Below are 21930 nucleotides of genomic sequence, written 5' to 3'. Positions count from 1 at the left end.
AGAACGCCAAGGTAACCTTCCTAAATGGCTATCGCCCCATAGCACTCACATCTATAGCCATGAAACGCTTTGAAAGGCTGGTCATGGCTCACATCAACACCATCATCCCAGACACCCTGGGCCCACACTAATTCGCATACCGTAGGGCTGTGTGGTATACCGTATTTTACGATATACCGGTACCGATGCACGGACCGGTTTGGGTTTGTTACTTTACCTTCTATAATGGTATTTGAATGTTTTGTTAAATGTGACACACTGTGTGTGTAACGTCAATTTCTATAGTTTACTTTGCTACTTGAGTCATCTCTCTCCATGCCGCTTTCCACACAGACCTAACTCTGCCCCGTCACTCAAGGAGCGCATTTGATGTTCCTCGACCACGAGACACTTGCGTTCGGTCTGCATGGTCAATGCAGCACATGCAACAATGTTGATGACAACGATGCTGTTTTCACTTTGTTCTTAATATAAATCTACTAGTGTTCTATAATTACACTATTAGTTTGTTTCTTACATCTGCAAACAGCTAGTTTGTCTTTTCTTAGCAAGATGGGCCTAAATCTTGTTAGCCGGTAATGCTAATCGCTAGTTAGCTGGCTAGCTAGTTAGCTAATAAATGTACTGAGTCAGAGCAAACGTAAGTAGCTATATAGCCTGATAATACCAGTGATGCATGTCGTTTGTGCAATAGTATCTTCTAAATCAAAGAGGAATATGCAAAGCATGAATATGTTAGCTACATGAAGTAGCTAAAAGAAAACATTCAATGTAGCAAAAGATTATTGAGTCCCCTAGGAAACAATTATCAACACTTTGTTTCCTACCCAGTCACAATAACTCCTTCCTGGCATTTTCATTCGTTGTCACGTCAAACACTGTATTCAAAGTGCCCACTATTATATTCCACTATAGAATTAGAATAATCATTCTAGTTCCATGATTCCAACAATTCACCCAAGTGTTTTGCTCTAAATTGCAAGTAAAATCGCAATTGCAACATTTGGTTAAGGCCTAGATTGTTTGCCCATATCGTGCAGCCCTACGTATGCTGTGTGGAAATGAACTCAAATGAGTGCAGGAAATGCAGAAATTGATAAATGCTGAAAAGTATTTTTGGTTGAAGTTGAATTGAACAGCATAAAACAATCATAATGGAGAAAGACCCATTGAAACTCACTTAGAATGTACACTACCAGTCAAAGGTTTGGACACACCTACTCATTCAAGGGTTTTTCTTTATTTTTACTATTTATTTTACAACATATAATAATAGTGAAGACATCAAAACTATGAAATAACACATATGGAATCATGTAGTAACCAAAAAAGTGCTAAACAAATCAAAATATATTTGAGATGAGATTCTACAAAGTAGCCACCCTTTGTCTTGATGACAGCTTTGCACATGCTTGGCATTCTCGTAACCAGCTTCATGAGGTAGTCACCTGGAATGCATTTCAATTAACATGTGTGCCTTCTTAAAAGTTAATTTGTGTAATTTATTTCCATCTTAATGCGTTTGAGCCAATCAGTTGTGTTGTGACACCAAAAGATAGCCCTATATGGTAAAAGACCAAGTCCACATTATGGCAAGAACAGCTCAAATAAGCAAAGAGAAACGACAGACCATCATTACTTTAAGACATGAAGGTCAGTCAATACGGAACATTTCAAGAAATGTGAGTTTCTTCAAGTGCAGTCGCAAAAACCATCAAGCGCTATGATGAAACTGGCTCTCATCAGGACCGCCACAGGAATGGAAGACCCAGAGTTACCTCTGCTGCAGAGGATAAGTTCATTAGAGTTACCAGCCTCAGAAATTGCAGCCCAAATAAATGCTTCACAGAGTTCAAGTAACAGACACATCTCAACATCAACTGTTCAGAGGGGACTGAGTGAATCAGGCATTCATGGTTGAATTGCTGCAAAGAAACCACTACTAAAGGACACCATTTAGAAGAAGAGACCTGCATGGGCAAGAAACACGAGCAATGGACATTAGACCGGTGGAAATTTGTCCTATGGTCTGGAGTCCAAATTAGAGATTTTTGATTCCAACCGCCGTGTCTTTGTCAAATGCGGTGTGGGTGAATGGATGATCTCTGCATGTGTAGTTCCCACCGTAAAGCATGGAGGAGGAGGTGTTATGGTGTGGGGGTGCTTTGCTGGCGACACTGTCTGATTTATTTAGAATTCAAGGCACACTTAACCAGCATGGCTACCACAGCATTCTGCAGTGATACGCCATCCCATCTGGTTGGGACTATCATTTGTTTATCAACAGGACAATGACCCAACACACCTCCAGGCTGTGTAAGGGCTATTTTACCAAGAAGGAGAGTGATGGAGTGCTGCATCAGATGACCTGGCCTCCACAATCCCCCGACCTCAACCCAATTGAGATGGTTTGGGATGAGTCGGACGGCAGAGTGAAGGAAAAGCAGCCAACAAGTGCTCAGCATATGTGGGAACTCCTCAAAACTGTTGGAAAAGCATTCCAGATGAAGCTGGTTGAGAGAATGCCAAGAGTGTACAAAGCTGACATCAAGGCAAAGGGTGGCTATTTGAAGAATCTCAAATATAAAATAGATTTTGATTTGTTTAATACTTTTTTGGTTACTACATGATTCCATGTGTTATTTCATAGCTTTGATGTCTTCACTATTATTCTACAATGTAGAAAATAGTACAAATAAAGAAAAACCCTGGAATGAGTAGGTGTGTCCAAACTTTTGACTGGGACTGTATGTGTCGTCACTCTAGGGTCACGCAGCACTAAATATAGAACTTGTATTATTCCAAAACATAAAATACAGTCAAATACAGTCATACCGTCTAATTATTATTTTATTTTTATTTTATACCGTGATATTTCGGCCATATCGCCCAGCTCTAACTAGCATACCACCTCAACAGATCCACAGATGACGCAATCTCTATTGCACTCCACACTGTTCTCACCCACCTGGACAAAAGGAATACCTATGTAAGAATGCTGTTCATTGACTACAGCTCAGCAGTCACCACAATAATAATCTCCAAGCTCATTACCAAGCTCAGGACCCTGGGACTGAACACCTCCAGCTGCAACTGGATCCTGGACTTCCTGATGGGCCGCCCCCCAGGCGGTGAGGGTAGGCAACAACACATCTGGCAAGAACACGGGAGCCCCTCAGGGGTGTGTGCTTAGTCTCCTCCTGTACTCCCTGTTCACCCACAACTGCGTGGCCACGCACGACTCAAACACCATCATCAAGGTTGCTGATGACACGACGGTGATAGGACTGATCACCAACGATGAGGCGGTCTATAGGGAGGAGGTCAGAGACTTGGCAGTGTGGTGCCAGGACAACAACCTCTCCCCCAATGTTAGCAAGACAAAGGAGCTGATTGTGGACTACAGGAAACGGAGGGTTGAGCACGCCCCATCCACATCGATGGGGCTGTAGTGGAGCGGGTCGAGAGCTTCAAGTTCCTTGGTGTCCACATCACTAAGGAATTAACATGGTCCACACACTACTACTGCTGCGCAGAGCGAAGGTGGGCTAATCTATCGGGATAACTGCTAGCTTCTTCTGTCAACAAGCCAGGAGTCACACAGTTACTTCTGGAATTTACATACCAGTGGGAGTACAAGCTTCCCACAAAACGAGCACTGCATCCCCGTCAACAGGACACAATATTTGTTATAAGTAACCCAAGCTAGACCACAGCCAGTCATTTCCAATGGGAACAAATGAGTCATAGCAGACAGAACAAGCAAGGTGGTGGGCAGAGATGAGCATGAGCTAGAGAGAGATCCTATTGGCATGTTCTAGGATTAATTTGCATATTTCCGTTAGGGAATGCCTACGCTGTTAAGTGCGCGTGTGCAATAACTCAATTTGCCTTTGCACTCCTTCTAAACAACACCATTTCTTGAAACGTTGGCAAAGGGTCAAGTTTACAAAACTTAGTCCACTCTGTTCGTAACAGATTGTAGTTTTGGGAACAGAAAACTGTATTGCATTGATCAAATGTTTCATCGACGAGAAAATGTGCAGAATGTCGGCCAAAATCCATCTCGATACATCTTCTCCCATTGCCGGCCACTGGGCTTCCTCTCACTACCATATTTGGTAGTGAGTGGAAACGCCAAGCGGATGCTTCACATTTATCCAGATGGTGAAATATTTGTCTCATCTTTAAGTCACACCGTGCTTTAGAGCAGGATCATCAACTAGATTTTTTTCTTGAGCAGATGGTAAGGGGGCCGGAACATAATTACAAATAATTTGTAGAATGCAAATTGACCTCAAGAAGCCCAAACAGATATAATATTTGACTAAAAAACATAATAATTTCCAACCTTGCTTACATTTGTATATGATCACATATCTAATCTCTATTATGCATGGGAATAATTTGGAACAGATTTCCAAAATGTAAATCACTTGGAGCTGATTTGCTGGTGTTTTTACAGTCTTACGTCCAACAGTTGGGGACCCCTGCTTTAGAGTCTATGAGTGACGATTCAGGAGCAAAGGTTGGACACAAAACAGGAGGCACAAATTGGGAAGCTCACCAACTCGCCTTAGTGTTGTTTAAAAACGAGGATGTGAAATACATTGGGTTCAACATCCTCTGTGAACATATGGTAGCAATTTGCTCGAGTAGACTCCCTGACTGAAGGTCTGCCAGTGGAGTGCAGAAACTTTTTTCTTCTTCTCTCAAACAAAAACAAAATACAGAACATATGTGCAACCGATCAGTTCATTATCATCTAATCTTTTATACATTTTTAAACTGTGAACTAGGTGTCTTAATGTCAACGAGATACTTATTTTTTTAAGACCAGAAAAAGAGGGGGGAAAATGTCTCATGGCGGGTGTCACTCCACCCATGGCAAACTCACAGATGTGTAGCCTAAACCTCCAGGAGCATGTGCAATCAGGTCCTTTCCTGCTCCAGTTATTATTCACATCAGCAGACAGCTCCAATGACCCAATCTGCACCTGCAATTATGAGCCAGGAAACCACCTGATTGGCCAGCTCTGTCTGCTGGGAGAGGTCAGGGGTTAATCTCCTCAGAGTGGGAGGGGTATAATCAGGTTTTGGGGTAATCACCGGTGCCCTCCGCAGAGAAATGAATATTTGTTTGTTAGGTTAGATAAAAAGGCTGAGATGCATCTCTATTTGGAATCCATTCGGATTTCATTCACCAACCAAGCATGTGACCACAACACATCTTGCACAATTTACACACTGTATGGAGCTGAACATGCATCATCACAAGCATAATCCAGAGCAGGAGTCATCCCTCTGATTCACTGTAACAGCCAGAGAGAGTAGTCTTACCTCACTGGGGGATCCATGGTGCAGGGGCATGTTGAGGATGCTTGTAGAGACCAGTGTTGGTGCTGGGGGTCATACAGATCCATAGGGATAGAGAACATATAGATGCTGGAGACAGAAATCCAGCATGGCACAATGGAAACCTGAGCAGGAGAGAGTAAGAACCTCAAGTTAGTCACACACCAAGAAATTGGGACTTACTGCACTTCTGACTCGACCAAAGTGTGTCATTGTCAATGACAGATGGGAACCACAAAACATGTCAGGTGGGGAAGGCTATTGATTGCATATCATGAGTCTTGGGATGTCTGGTTGAAAATAAAAACTATGATTTAGCTAAACATTGTGCGCACAAACCCCATGGGTTAAGGAGGCTGAGGGGGTTGCTGGGCAAACCGAGTGGTGCAGAGGTATCAGATGACTGGGCAGCAGCCACAGCACAGCGCTGCAGACAGACTGTCACCGGGCCAGGAGCCCAGGGACCCAGCCGCAGTACACTACGACCTCCACTGAGGGAAAGGCATTACACATCACAACTTAGTTCTCACAACTTTAGAAGTCATTAGCAGTGCCGGATGGGTGTGTGCGTGGAAGTACCGCCACTTCAGCATCACTGCCAGAAGGACGCTGCCTCAGAGAGTCCGAGGCAAATTCCAACAGGAATATAAGAGATAGGCCTACAGCTCTAAGGTAGAGGACTTTTGTGTCTGACAAATAAAATGTTGGCGACTCATACATTGACTCACTTGCGCGATTAGTCAAGTCAATAACCTTGAGTCCCACAGTAACGCTGGCACATTTTGGACATTAACCCTTTTTAAACATTGTGGCTGCTGGGTTATTGCATTGGATTCGTCTATTTGTTCCATTAGCCTATGATTAACGGGAGTTAGATTGGTGTTTGTGAGACAAGGGCGGATCCCGAAGACTGTTCTTCTCGCAAAAACGTCTAGTCTGAATGGTTTGAGCTACAAACTATTATGACCCATCTATGAAAAGCTGAGACTTTCACAAACAAGTAACCTGTTTTGCTCTATGACGCTAATAAGCCACGCAAGAGTCATTAGAAGGTAAGAGGTTCTTCTACATAGATCATAGGAAATCTCGGGACATAGTGTCTATAATACTGTAATAAACACACACAGTTGCTGTCACAAACTCCAGTTGTCACTCACTGACAAGTTGGATATTATTTACCACTGAGCAAACAATTTCTGTACTTACAGCATTCTTATGAATACATTTCAGGTTTTCGCTTGGCAGACCTTATTTTTGTCTGACATTTGTCAATAAAACTAATGAATGCAACTGTTTGTCAGATTGTTTTGTGTTCTACTTACAGCCCTGGAAAATGGTGAAACTCTTCATTGTGAGGCTAAATATATATGAGATATGGCAGAGCAAGCAGATGAATGAATGTAGTGAATTTCAGCTTTTTCACTGTAGGAGGCCTGGAACAAATGTTTAATAACAAAATGAGCCAATTTCATGTGGAATTAAAATGTTGATAACTGGGAATAGGATTACATAAAATTAGGCCTAATTTGATTTAAGATTAGCCTTTCAAAACAGCTTTAGGCTTAGCCTACATTAACCTGAAAACATACTAAGGGGCAAAGTGTCAGTCACTTCCTTGTATGATACATTTACATTTTAGTCATTTAGCAGACGCTCTTATCCAGAGTGACTTACAGTTAGTGAGTGCATACATTTTTCATACTGGCCCCCCGTGGGAATCGAACCCACAACCCTGGCATTGCAAGCGCCATGCTCTACATTTTACATTTTAGTCATTTAGCAGACGCTCTTATCCAGAGCGACTTACAGTTAGTGAATACATTTGTTATTTTTATACTGGCCCCCCGTGGGAATCGAACCCACAACCCTGGCGTTGCAAACGCCATGCTCTATCAACTGAGCTACATCCCTGCCGGCCATTCCCTCCCCTACCCTGGACGACGCTGGGCCAATTGTGCGCCGCCCATGAGTCTCCCGGTCGCGGCCAGCTGCGACAGAGCATGGAATGCCAACTGAGCTACAGGAGGGGGGAATCCTCATCTAGCTGACAGAAATATCAGCAAAGACATCCCAACAGCACATTGGGGGACACACAAACATCTGATTTTAGACACGTGGAGGTGTTATTCCACGGGGTGGGGGGAGGACAAGGGTGTCCACATAAAGCCTCCTGTGAGAGGGCCACTGCAGGCCAGAGAAGCCCCTGCTGTGGCTGGGAGATAAGTGGAAGAGCATGGTCTGGATGTGGCCCAACAGCCAGGAACTGCTCTCAGCACCAACACGGGCTATTCTTCCACACGAGAGAGCTCCTTGAGACTCGAAGGGCCTTTATTAAGCCAGGGATGTCAAAGTGAGTTTACATTCAGGCCGGACAACCCGCGACAAACTCACTACATCAAATAAAAATCGTATTTCCTGCGAGCAGGAACCTCTGTTCTGTTTGCTTAAAGGCATTTGAGGGCACCAGAGTTGTCTAAAACACCCTTGTAAAGGAAATAACAACTGCAGTAGGCATTCCATGCACTAACTACTTTTAGGCCAAATGACAAGAAAATAGCCATTTGAACGTGCTAGAGTGGTTAGTATGAGCAAATACAAAACAAATTGAAGAAAAAAATCCACGAAAAGACACAGTGAGCACGAGAGTGAAAGGCAGCAGAGGGAGATCAGCTGTGCTCATCTGTTTACAGTACCGCCTCTGCCTCTAGACTCGAATGTCTCCTCACCAGGCCAAGGTCACTTAAGGGTGCAGCCGATAATTGGCAACTAACCGCGCTGGCTATTTATATAAGTCCTGAGAGAATGCAGGAATATATTCTGAGGTTGGGAGGTCTGTCACAGTGCAGGGGCATGGCTCCGGGAATAGTTATTTTGAGTAAAAGCAACAATGCAGAGAGAAATGCAGGAAACATTAAAATAGAGAACGAAAGTACTAGGCTAGACATCTTGTAGTTCTACTCAAGTTTAAGTGCTATCATTAAGTTGGAGATTTAGCCTCACATATTCCACATCTGTTGTGGTGGGAAAAGCTTCAAGTTCCTTGTCACGTTATATGCAAATTCCTCACAGCACTTGGTGTCAGTGAGGTGTTAAACTTTACAGTCTGACAGGATAGATGTGTAACCGTCTTTGTCCTGCCTTGCATAATGTAAGAGAACTGTCAGCCAGTAGAGGGAACACTACTGCCCAAAAGTGCACAGAGAGGAATCCCGCAGCACAGAAAAAACTAAAGTTAACAAACAAACAAACAACAAAAAGAAACATTATTGGGCTGATATGTGAGCTTGTGTGTGTGTGAAGTATTTGGAGATTCGAAAAAGGAAGTGAAGCATTTGGAGATTCCATCACTGAAGTTAATTCCGTCGGCTTTAGCAAAACCAACAGAGTGGCACGAGAGCAGAGGGAAAAGTGTCGAAGCTCAGAGGAGCGACTAATGCCATCAAAGTGAACGATCAGCCATAGCTAATTGAAATTAAAGACCATACAAGGGAGGGAGAGTGGCTCCGGTCCGTTCACAGGGTCCTCTCTGTGTGGGAATGTGTATGGGCCTACGCCAGCTTTTCCACTCCTCTCTCAGAAACTTTCACCTTAGTCACCTTAGTCAAGTGCCTCCTCACAGGAAAAACAGCCACCTGTCAACTAGCTACTTTATCCACGAAGCCCTAACCTACATCTATTCCATTTGCTCAGTGTTTTCAACAAGCATACATTCCCTTATTTTTCTTGCTCCTTTCCAGGGCCTACCTGCGGGTAGATCTTGGCAGGTAAGATGTCTATTTTATCAGCCACGTTGGCAGGTGGTGGTCAGGGCTCCACAGTACGAGCATTTCACTCGCATTTGTGAATAAAAATGGTCAAGTATGATCACATTTATAGCAAAATAAATGCTGCAGTAGCTGTTTTCAAAATATTTCTGGCGTTTAGTTTTATAGGTGGTCAATTAATCGCACAAAGTCAAAGAACTACAAATCCTATAGCACAGGAATCATCAACAAGATTCAGCGGATGGTCGACTGCAAATTGACCGTAAGAAGCCTAAACAGATATCATATTTGACTAAAATAATCATTTCAAACCTTGATTACATTTGGGAACATTGTCCTGCGTAGGGTGCCGTCTTTCGGATGGGACGTTAAAACTGGTGTCCTGACTGTCTGTGGTCATTCAAAATCCCATGGCGCTTATTGTAAGAGTAGGGGTGTTCACCCCGGTGTCATGGCTAAATTCCCAACCTGGCCACATTCCATTATGGCCACCTAATCATCCCCCTCATTCCTAATTGGAAAATGTCACTACTCACCTCTCCAACTGATAGTTGGTGTGGTGAGAGTTCTGGCACAAAAATGGTCACTGTGCATCACTGAGGTGGGTGCTACACATTGATGGTGGATGAGGTAGCTCAGTTGGAAGAAAAGTGCTATATAAATCCAATTAATGATTATTAATTATTATTATTTCTATATGATCACATATATGGTCTCTATTATGCGTTGGAATACTTGGGAACAGATCAAATTCGGCCAACGGGACGCCAGTTGGGGAAGCCTGCTATAGAGTCTATCCCCACTGCCTGCCTGGGGGCTGTGCACACGTGAAGAGCTGAGTGAAATATTTATTTTTAGAAGAGCTGCACACAGGCATCAAAGTTGGTCTAATTTCCTTGAAATGAAAGTCTACGGAAGTGAGACTTTGTCCTTGTGTTTCTTGGCTATTTACATTGTTTTAGTTCACAACCTAGGTTATTTTTCAATGTTTGAGTTTTAACTGCTAGGGAAGAGAAGACGACAGGCTACTTACTAGTCCGACTCAATCTCAAAGGCGCGTTACCAGAGGCAGGTGAAAATGTTTGTCTCAACTGTGTACTGCAGTGGTTCCTGACATAGCAATTAAAATACTTGTGTGCATTTAACCTCTCAGAGGTAGAACATCAAATAAACAATAACTAGGGATGTTAAAGGTTAACCGTTAACAGTCTACAGGTTAATTTGCATAATTAATGGAATTTAATTGGTGCGTGTGTATTTGTGTTAGTCGTCATGCATCTTATTTATCACAAGCACACGGAGCCTAGTTTGAGGAGAGGAATAGTCCATCACCTGCGAGAGCAGATCCTCAAAAAGCTGGTACTGGAGTGAAACGTCCTTTTGTAAGCTCAGTCATTGCACAACAAATAACAATTATAAATGCAATCGCATGTTAAAAACAGTTTTGATGCCCAAGATAAAAAATACCTAAAAACAAATCCTCAAACTCAACTCGGAATTAAAGCACGCCTCCCATTCGCCATTAGAGTGCATTGGCTATAGTCAATGGTAGGAAGGCTATCAGCGCGTCACCCACCAATTTGCAATGTTAGCTTGAGGCAGTATAATCAGGGCTTGACTAACTTTTTTAGCCACTTCTCATTCGGACAATTTGCACTGATTTTTTACTTGTCCAAAAGCTCAAGTCACATGTCCCCAAAAAATAAGAAAATAATGGTATGTAACACAATTTTTCCCACCATTGTATGATGCAAGGAACCACTTTACAAAATAAAATTCATTATATTTTTTACCATAGAGAATCAGACAGAAATGTAGGCTAAACTGCCTATTAGCGTCTTTGCATATTCAAGCTTGTCTCAAAATACAACACTGTTCCTGGAGGATGGTTGGCCACCCTTGGTAGCCTATAAAATATTGCAACATTACAATTACAACCAAATACTCATCTTTAGAAAATAATTCCCTCCACGGCTCGAAATTAAGGGCGTCCCGTCATCCCTGGTATGCTAAAAAATATGTCTGGTTCAAAACAGTTCTGGGACGACAGATCCAAAATTCATACAACCACTGCACATTAAAACATTTTAAAAAGCAATGAGACAGGCAGTTCAGCTAATAAAATGTTGATCGTTTTATTTCTTCATATTATAAGCTCAACAATGTGCACATGGCTGTAGGCTACGCGGGAAAGTTCCTAAACGCAATTAGCAGGAAAACACCGTTCTCAAAAGCGCACTGCATGAGCGAGTGGTTTCATGTGACCGAGCGGTTTCATGTGACCGAGATAAAAATATCCCTTAGAAAGAGGGGAGATCTGAAGATGCATCAACTAACATGGGTTACTAATATGACTAGGATTACGCCTTTGGCTGCTTAACAATAAAATAAAGTTGATTTGAAAACCAATAGAATAAAAAAAATTCTGGTTCATTTGCATATTAAGTGTTTATAAAATGATTCCCTCAACATTTCACAAATCTGACCATAACTCTATCCTCCTGATTCCTGCTTACAAGCAGAAACTCAAACAGAAAGTACCATTGACGTGCTCAATATGGAAGAGGTCCGATGAAGCAGATGCTAAGGTACAGGACTGTTTCGCTAGCACAGACTGGAATTTGTTCCAGGACTCATCCGATGGCATTGAGGAGTTTACTACATCAGTCATAAGTGCATCGACGACGTCGTCCCCACAGTGATCATACATACATATTCCAACCAGAAGCCATGGATTACATGAAACATCCGCACTGAGCTGCCGCTTTCAAAGAGCGGGACACTAAATCGGACGCTTATAAGAAATCCCGCTAAGCCCTTCGACGAATCACCAAACAGGCAAAGCTTCAATACAGGACTAAGATCGAATCCTACTACACTGGCTCTGACCTCGTTGGATGTGGCAGGGCTTGCAAACTAACACTGATTGCAAAGGGAAACCCAGCAGAGAGCTTCCCAGTGACACAAGCCTACCAGACGAGCCAAATGCCTTCTATGCTCGCTTCGAGGCAAGCAACACTGAACTATGCATGAGAGCACCAGCTGTTCCCGGACGACTGTGTGATCACGCTCGCCGTAGCCGATGTGAGTAAGACCTTTAAACAGGTTAACATTCACAAGGCCGCAGGATGCGTACTCAGAGCATGCGCTGACCAGCTGGCAAGTGTCTTCACTGACATTGGGCATAGTCCATGTGCCCAAGAACGCCAAGGTAACCTGTCTAAATGACTATTGCCACATAGCACCGTAGCCATTAAATGCTTTGAAAGGCTGGTGATGGCTCACAACACCATCATCCCAGACACCCTGGACCCATTCCAATTCGCATACCACCCCAACAGATCCACAGATTACGCAATCTCTACTGCACTCAACACTGCCCTTTCCCAACTGGACAAAGGGAATACCTACGTGAGAATGCTGTTCATTGACTATAGCTCAGCATTCAACAACGAAGTGCCGTCCAACCTCATCACTAAACTAAGGACCATGGGACTAAACACCTCCCTCTGCAACTGGATCCTGGACTTCCTGATGGACCGCCCCCAGGTGGTGAGGGTAGACAACAACACATCTGCCACGTTGACCCTCAACACGGGTACCCCTCAGGGGTGCGTGCTTAGTCCCCTCCTGTACTACCTGTTCACCCACGACTGTGTGGCCACGCATGACTCCAACACCATCATTAAGTTTGTCGACGACACAACAGTGGTAAGCTTGATCACTGACGACGATGAGACAGCTTACAGGGAGGAGGTCAGAGACCTGGGAGTGTTGTGCCAATACAACAACCTCTCCCTCAACTTCAGCAAGACAAAGTAGCTGATCGTGGACTACAGGAAACTGGAGGGCCGAGCACGCTCTCATTCACATTGACGGGGCTGTAGTGGAGCGGGTCGAAAGCTTCAAGTTCCTCGGTGTCCACGTCACTAAGGACCTACCATGGTCCAAACACATCAACACAGTTGTGAAGAGGGCACAACAACTCTTCTTCCCCCTCAGGAGGCTGAAAAGATTTGCTTGGGCCCTCAGATCCTCAAAAATTATCCAGCTGCACCATTGAGAGCATCTTGACTGGCTGCATCACCGTTTGGTATGGCAATTGTTTTCATCAGACCGCAAGGCGCTACAGAGGGTAGTGCGTATGGCCCAGTACATTACTGGGCCGAGCTCCCTGCCATCTAGGACTTCTATACCAGGCAGTGTCAGAGGAAGGCCCTAAAAGTTGGCAGACTCCAGCCACCCAAGTCATAGACTGTTCTCTTTGCTACTGCACGGCAAGCCAACGTTGGCCAATCAGATAGCTCAGATCACTGTCGCACAGTTTCCTCGAGCCAGACCGTAAAAAGAAGCCTCGAACGCACAGCAAAGTTGATAATGTGAGATTTCAAAACATTTAAAATCATGACTAGAGAGACAATGAATACAGCTAAGAGCTGCTGTTTTTTATGAGTTCATGTTTAAAGTTGTTATTCAGCACTGTCAACACTTTCTCCAACACTTTTATAAGCCATAAAATGTGCGTTCTCCCTACTTCCACTCACACTACAACCAGCGCTGTAGCTGCAATGAATGATTGTAGCAAAGTGTTCCGATAAGCATTATTTTGCTCACTCAGCTGTGCCTAAAGTAATACAAATTATCTATTACCAGTGTGATCATATACCTAACATGTTTTAAATCATTTCTAAATGATCTGAGAAGAACATTTGCAGGGCAATTCAAGCATAGCCAATATGCAGTGATAATGTATCGCACCATTGCTACAGAACAGTTTTTAATAGGTTAATGTTGCATAGGCTTATGTTTTTCAAGTCAAATTTTGACTCAGTGACCACTGATCTATCTTGATTGCCTAGTCACTTTTACCCCTACCTACATGTACATATTACCTTAATTACCTCGTACTGCTGTTAATATTTTCTTGTTTTTCTTACTTTTTAACTCTACATTGTTGGGAAAGGGCTAGTGAGTACACATTTCATGGTAAAGTTTACACTTCTTGTATTCAGCGCATGTGACACACATTTGATTTGAAAACGCTGACCGCATCCGCTCAGATTCAAGGTGGGTGATGTGCGGTGAGCAACAGGCACTGTCCTTCACTCTCCGGTCTTGTGAACATTTGATCTGAATGAACCGTGCCTCGAGTATGTCGACGGAATCAAGAGATTAATGCTAATTATCTTTAATTATATATGTCAAACATGACTGGCGCTTAAGACTATATTTATGTAATTAAAAGTCTCATTCAAGTTTGGCTACATTTTCTGGCGCCTCCCTCATGTCAGCATCTGTTTGGACACGAGGCTATAGCCAATTTGCATATCACCTACACGGAGCCTGATTCCTCTCTAGGTTTCTTCCTAGGCTTCTGCCTTTCTAGGGAGTTTTTCCTAGCCACCGTGCTTCTACATCGGCATTGCTTGCTGTTTGGGGTTTTAGGCTGGGTTTCTGTATAGCACTTTGTGACATCTGCTGACGTAAAAACGGCTTTATAAATACATTTAATTGATTGACATGTAGACCTTTTTTATTTATTTATGTAGGCCTACATGAAAAATGGATTTGAATATTATTCCAATGTTGGCCTCTCTGATACAATTCTAATCAGAGTAATTGTTTGATATTGTGATGTGTGATTTTTACTTGTCCATTGTATATTTGCCAGTGGCACAACGGGCCAGTACCAAGTGAAATCTACTGGCCCGAATGAGAAAATGACTGACCCGGGCAAAGATCACAGGTAAGCAACTTATGCACGCAGAATTTCAATCATGGGTGATTTCATGTTTCATTTGCTGTCTGGGCAAGTAACTTCTATTATAGCCAACCATAAAAATGTGATACTTACACGGATTGTTTGGAAAACAAAAATTCCCCCCCCCCCCCAATGACAACATACAGCCTTAAACATATTAAACCGTTTAAAATGTAATATCCCCTCCAGAAATGAGCCCAACAACATTGAAAAGCAATATCTTTAGGGTCTGTACATGATCCATATTAACAGGCAGGTGTGCCATTTTAGCAATCAGCATTATCCCCTGATGCAGTATCGTGGCTACATGGCTGAAGCATGGAGTTGCTCATCTGCATTGTTTACCCCAATGGACTAACCATTAGCTAGACCACTGACTAAATACGATGTTGTTGCTTGTTCAATGTCCTAAAAAAAACTCCCACTGGCACTAATAAAATCATGTGATTTTTTAAGTGTTCATAAATAGTGTAATTGTGTGAATATAGGCCTATCGTTTATGCATTCGAATTGCTTGATTACTTTAATTGTTTCAGACACTCAAGATTGCAAAACGCTGCCAATTGCGCGATTTGTGAGAAATAAATCATACAGCACTGGAAAGCTGGGTTCCTGCTCTTTTCAATAATTCCCATCAAAACTGTTGTCCTGTCCCGAGATTGCATTTAGAAATGTTGCGCAGTGACCAACCTGGACTCAGGGGTAGACATAACATAGTAAAAGTAAATCCGGGACACTCCAATTATACTGAACACAAATATAAAAGGCAACATGTAAGTCCCATATTTCATAAGCTGAAATAAAAGATCCCAGAAATGTTTAATACGCACAAAAAGCTTATTTCTCAACTTTTGTGCAAAAGTAGTAGGTAGCTGCAAAGTTGCTAATTAGCTAAAATGTTCTGTGATGGGATTTGAACACGCAACCTTTGGGTTGCTAGACGTTCGCATTATACGCAAACCCATCCATCCACCCCAACCAACCACTACTTTCGTTTTTGCCTTAAGTAACCTTCTGTCTTATGTAATCATACCAAACGTAACATACAATGCCTTCGGAAAGTATTCAGACCCCTTGACTTTCTCCACATTGTTACATTACAGCCTTATTCTAAAATTGATTAAATCGTTTTTCCCACTCATCAATCTAAACACAATACCCCATAATGACAAAGCAAAAACTGATTTAGAAATGTTTGCTAATTTATTAAATATAGACAACTGAAAAATGTACATTAACATAAGTATTCAGATCCTTTACTCAGTACTTTGTTAAAAGCACCTTTGGCAGCGATTACAGCATCGCGTCTTCTTGGGTATGACACTACGTGCTTGGCACACCTGAATTTGGGGAGTTTCACCCATTCTTCTCCGCAGTTCCTCTCAAGCTCTGTCAGGTTGGATGGGGAGCGTTGCTGCACAGTGATGTTAGATCGGGTTCAAGTCTGGGCTCTGTCTGGGCCACTCAAGGACATTCAGAAACTTGTCCCAAAGCCACTCCTGTGTTGTCTTGGCTGTGTACTTAGGGTCGTTGTACTGTTTGAAGGTGAACCTTTGCCCCAGTCTGAGGTCCTGAGCGCATCTTTGCCTTGATCCTGACTAGTCTCCCAGTCCATACCACTGGTACACTTCCCCAGATCTGTGCCTTGACACAATCCTGTCTCGGAGCTCTACGGACAATTCCTTCAACCTCATGGCTTGTTTTTTGCTCTGACATGCACTGTCAACTGTGACACCTTATATAGACAGGTGTGTGCCTTTCCAAATCATGTCCAATCACTTGAATTTACCACAGGTGGACTCCAATCAAGTTGTAGAAACATCTCAAGGATGATCAATGGGAAGAGGATGCACCTGAGCTCAATTTTGACTCTAATAGCAAAGGGTCTGAATACTATCCGTTTTTACTTATTTACATCATTTAGCAGACGCTCTTATCCAGAGCGACTTACAAATTGGTGCATTCAACCTATGATAGCAAGTGGGACAACCACTTTTTTTTTTGATTCTGGGGGGTAGAATGATTACTTTATACTATTCCAGGTATTCCTTAAAGAGGTATTATTTATTTATTTATACATTTGCAAACATTTCAAAAAAACTGTTTTCGCTTCGTCATTATGGGGTATTGTGTGTAGATTGCTGAGGACAATGTTTTATTTAATCAATTTTAGAATAAGGATGTAACGAATTCCAGTGTCCAGGATTTACGTTTACTATGTTACGTCTAGTCTACGAGACCAGGCTGCTGGGCTTATTAGAACACATTTATTTCCAAGCAGCAATAAGCTGAGTGAGGAGTTGCACGCTCTTGCTACCCGACAGTTGATATTCAGCTAATAAACAAACATAGCTACTTAACAGCTTCGGCAATTAATCTGTTTAAACAATTATATAGACTATAGAATATCATTATTATAATATTCATTTTTATTTCTTCCTGTACTTAACCAACAAGTGATGTGCAAATAATGTTCATATCTTGACACTGAGTCAAGATTGAGTACTAGTTCGCCTATCAAAATGAAAGATTCTTGCTTTATTATCTCAAATATTTTTCATTGTGCTCCTACATTTTTCAACTTAGGCGCGCACATGTAGTCCTTGTAAAAAAAGGTCAGCATAGAGCCCTGCAACATAGGATAAACTGCATCATATCACAGGCATTAGGCATATTACTGAGGTAGATCAACTGTTTTTACAAAGACAAAACAAGACACTAAAAAGATCTGCTTCTTTCCCTTCCTCGATTTTCTGAATCCTCCAGCATTTGAATTCTCCAGGAATGCCATCCTTTTAGCGGCCTTCCATATATTATTATTATTATTTCAAAAGCTGATTGGCCTCATCACACAATGCTTGTTTTTATAAATCACAAGGCCCCAAATAATCACATTTACTTGGTTCACAAACAGGAAGGGATTTCCCCAAATAAAACTACGTAAACAAACTCCAACCTTTTCCCCTTTCTCCATTAAAAGATACAAATCTTTAAATTACCATCCACACAATCTGTCCTTCCCCCTATTCACATTAGCATGAGCTCTTCTAAAACATTCACTCGGATGGCTCAGTGTATTTAAAGAAAGATCAATACCATTAAAAGGACAACTGCAGCCTGCATGGTAAACATCATCAAGGCCAGTCATCCAGCAACCTAGTAGAACAGGGGTGTCGTGGCAAACATACAGCTCGCGGGTGGTTTTAGTCTGAAATAGTCATATGTCAATGAAAGGCTGTTTGAATCAAAATGGATGAAAGACAAACATTTGCACACCTAGGTCTTCAAAGTCAATCACTATTCAACAAGTGCATAGAAGATGTAAACATTTGAAGACTCAATAAATGGCCTCCCCACGCACACTGTACACTGGAAAAACAAATAGACTATTCCTTTACTGGCAACATGTTAATTGCTATACTATCTTCATGTTGCAAGTAAAAGTGTACAGAATGCAAATAGATAAAATGTCAAGAGTATGAAATGCCCAGCATTATGCAGTGTTTCCAAAAGCCAGCAGGAATTGGTGCAGGTTTATACAGTCTATGTGGTAGCAGAGCACTCCTAAAACTCCACGGCTATGTCTGAAACAGCTCTGTGTACAGTCTAACGGTGACAGGTTAGATTTATGTGGCGGCGCACAATTGGCCCAGCGTCGTCCAGGGTAGGGGAGGGAATGGCCGGCAGGGATGTAGCTCAGTTGATAGAGCATGGCGTTTGCAACGCCAGGGTTGTGGGTTCGATTCCCACGGGGGGCCAGTATAAAAAAATATATATATGTATTCACTAACTGTAAGTCGCTCTGGATAAGAGCGTCTGCTAAATGACTAAAATGTAAATGTAATAGTCTTTATCTGCTCCTCTATGCTCCAGAGGGGCTGCTGGAGTCAGAGGTGGATGTATGGAGAGAGTAGGATCCCATGTTTACTTCCACAGCTCAGCCACCCTGTCTCCAGGCTTACGGGGGTGGGAGAGGGGGTTGACTCAGGGAGGCACAGCAGACAGAGGAACCCGTTGGGATGTGAAACTTGATCCGTGTGCTACCCCCTCCCTCCATCTCCACCACCTCGCCAGAGAGCCTTGGAGACTCCCTGAGCAATCTGATCCCTCACTCTGCCTCAGATTGGAAATGCTTTCAGAGAGAGGAGAGAGAGGGCTGCAGGACAACAGAAGCAAGGCAGGGGAAAGACGCTCTTAAACATAAAGGGATGTTAGAAAAACAAGCATTGTAAATTTAAAGTGTTTGAGAAAATATATGAGCTGGAGAATGTTTTGCTTCTCTCTTTCCCCGCACTCCGAGCACTTGAGGCAAGTTCTGGTTTACGTTACAGACTTCAGTACAGAAACAACTTCATTTCTAGGAAATAAGTATCACTACTACCCACACCACCTAAAACACACTAAGCATGGATTTTATGGAAACCATGTAGGTTAGTCTATTTAATGAAAGTACATTCAAAAACATCTCTTGATTTCCAACATGTAGGCTATGCCTACTGCAGTGGCAGCTGTCAAGCAGGGACATGGGAGACAAAACAAATGGCCCATCATGAGTGATAATCATTCCATTAAAAAGGAGAAGATACTTCCAGCTAGCTATATCCTCCTGACAAAGAGCAGACCTCTGATCTGTGCATCATGTGTGCATAAATCATATCTGAATTATGCACCATTTACTGAACCCCATACCCATTTCTGTCTAACCTCCATTACATTCTCTCCAGACTTCAGGCAGTTACAGAGCTCTGGCTAATTAATCACCCTCAGTTCCAGAGCAGGGCTAGACTGCTGTTATAATCACTGTGTTAGCCCATCAAGATACTGTGTACACAATCATTGCTAGAGAGACTAGGCATAGGTCTATATAAACTAGGAAGACATTCAGCTACGTTTAAATAGTGAGATTTCTTGTCATGTGCTTGATTATGGTTTGAATAGCTGGAGAAATCCTCAGCCGTAGTTTGTTAGCTATTCTTCCTCACCTAGTCTCACTCCCCCAATATTGGCCTGTGTTATGGAGAGCCCCGGGTAAGCCACGGAATGTAAAGATGTCTGGCATATGTATAATGTTAGACATCTTTACATTCCACTTCTACCCCATGCCGCTCTCCTCCAGGCCCCTTAAAGTAGACAGCTTCACAGTCAGGGCTTCCATCTGGTTTTTGACCTCCCTATGTGTCGGACCCCATTCACTCCAGAGTTGCCTTCAGCATTGGAAGGTGGGGAGCACAACGCGTCGCCCTCCCACTCCAGGCCCAAATTAAAACCAGCTTTTCACAGACGAGAAAAGCATGGGCAATGAGACATGAGATATGAGACACTGGGTATTTTCTCTGTGAAAAACAGACCTCTTGCTACTGAGGTAGTGTGTGTATGGGAGTTTGTGTTTTGGTGTGTATTGCCAGATTTTAAAGTGTCTCACTGCCTTCATCAATACTTTCACACCATCACTAACCTGGGTCCCTGATTTAATGTGGTATGTGTACAACCGAGGCCTACAACATATGATGAAATATTGTGCGAGTGGCCATATACAACTTTAATTTCAATATAGGCCACATACTATGTGCAGACGATTTAACTAGGAAGGGACCAAGAACCTGAATTAATAATATTATGAGCACTGAGGACTATATCATATGACATGTCGGTGATTGACCAATTTACGATGATAGTCAACAGGGAATAAAAATCCATTGACATACATGGTAGCCCCCAAGAAACCCCTTTATTCAAACTACGTGTGTGCTTATAGGCAGAAAAGTGAGAGCTGACATGAAGTTAATATATTTAACATGCCATTTAGCAAACGCTTTTATCCAAAGCGACTTAGTCATGCGTGCATACATTTTTGTGTATGGGTGGTCCCGGGGATCGAACCCACTTCCTCGGCGTTACAAGCGCCGTGCTCTACCAGCTGAGCTACAGAGGACCACAAGTTATTTGTTTAATCAACTTAAGCCTTGTTATTAGTACTTGAGGTGCCGTCCTCCTCGGTCCTCTGATCAACACTTGTTACAAAACATTATAACGACAGAACAACGAGTAGGCCTACCTTGAGCCAATGTACAGTTTTTATTGGTGAACAAATAGCTAGGTAGTTAGCGATGTATAATCAATTAAGTTAACGCTAGGCTAGCCTACTAGGCTTTCAAGTAGTACATTCAAAGATATGGTATATAACTTACTTTTCAGAGGGAATGGGAAAAACGTGTTATTTTGTAATCTAATTTGATACAAATGGTTCCAAACCTCATGGCATTCAACCACTCAGTAAAATGTTGCATTGTTGCAATGTCTCCGGAAGAGATAATTGTTAATTCTGCCCTCACTTTGGCTGTTGTGGAAAAAGTTTGTTTTCGCGTCTGACAAAACGTAAAAAATATATTAGCTACTGTCTTCATTTTGGACGCGTATTACGTTTATATTTATTAACTAGTTAGCTAACCATTTATCTTCGGTTTAAACACAGCAATTTGTTTCCGAGAGTTTGTTTTGAATGCGAAAACTACCTCGCTAGATTGTTAGCGCTAGCTAACATTAGCGTAGCCACTTGCTAGTTAGCGAACTAGCTAAATAGCTACATTTGTTTGGCTAGTTAACTCGTTTGCAAGTACTTCTACTAGCAAACCTGACACTGAACTTTGATATTAACCGAATTGGTTAGTATATAGTTAGCCAGTGTATTATTTGCTAGTTTAGTTTAAATTGTTTTATGAATCAATTCGCTCGTTACACAATGAAAGTTGTTCACTAGCGACTTGCTAGTTAGCTAGCACAGAGCGGTAACATTTAACTAACGGTTTATGACCTAGCCTAGTTAGATTTCATTTTACCTCACCTTTTTCTTCAGCAGATGTGGCAATCCTTTTGGTTCCGGGCGAGCACTCCTTTCTATCTTTATATTTCGTCTTGAAGTTGCAAAAATGTGGTGTACATTTCCCAAATATGCAGTTAAACGTCGGCCCTGCTCTACTCGCTCTGTTTTGCCTCTGCCTATGTCATTTGATGAAGCACTCGTAGCCAGACCAACATTTTCCAATCACTGCA

General features: G+C 42.4%; 1 protein-coding gene across 2 annotated transcripts in view; it reads right to left on the bottom strand.

Moving 5' to 3' along the window:
* The window catches only part of LOC121569779 (bone morphogenetic protein receptor type-1A), a 55425-nt gene extending 33495 nt beyond the window's left edge, over positions 1–21930 (bottom strand). For both annotated transcript variants that reach the window (XM_041880964.2, XM_041880970.2), the window contains exons 1-2: positions 21722–21930; positions 5341–5480 (exon numbers count right to left, since the gene is read on the bottom strand). The gene's annotated coding sequence lies outside the window, so the exon portion shown is untranslated. The remainder of the gene's footprint in view (positions 1–5340; positions 5481–21721) is intronic.

This window comes from Coregonus clupeaformis, chromosome 1, assembly GCF_020615455.1.
Source record: "Coregonus clupeaformis isolate EN_2021a chromosome 1, ASM2061545v1, whole genome shotgun sequence".
Lineage (NCBI taxonomy): Eukaryota > Metazoa > Chordata > Actinopteri > Salmoniformes > Salmonidae > Coregonus > Coregonus clupeaformis.
Note: the sequence above shows the minus strand (reverse complement) of the source record. Positions and strands in the feature narration are given on the sequence as shown.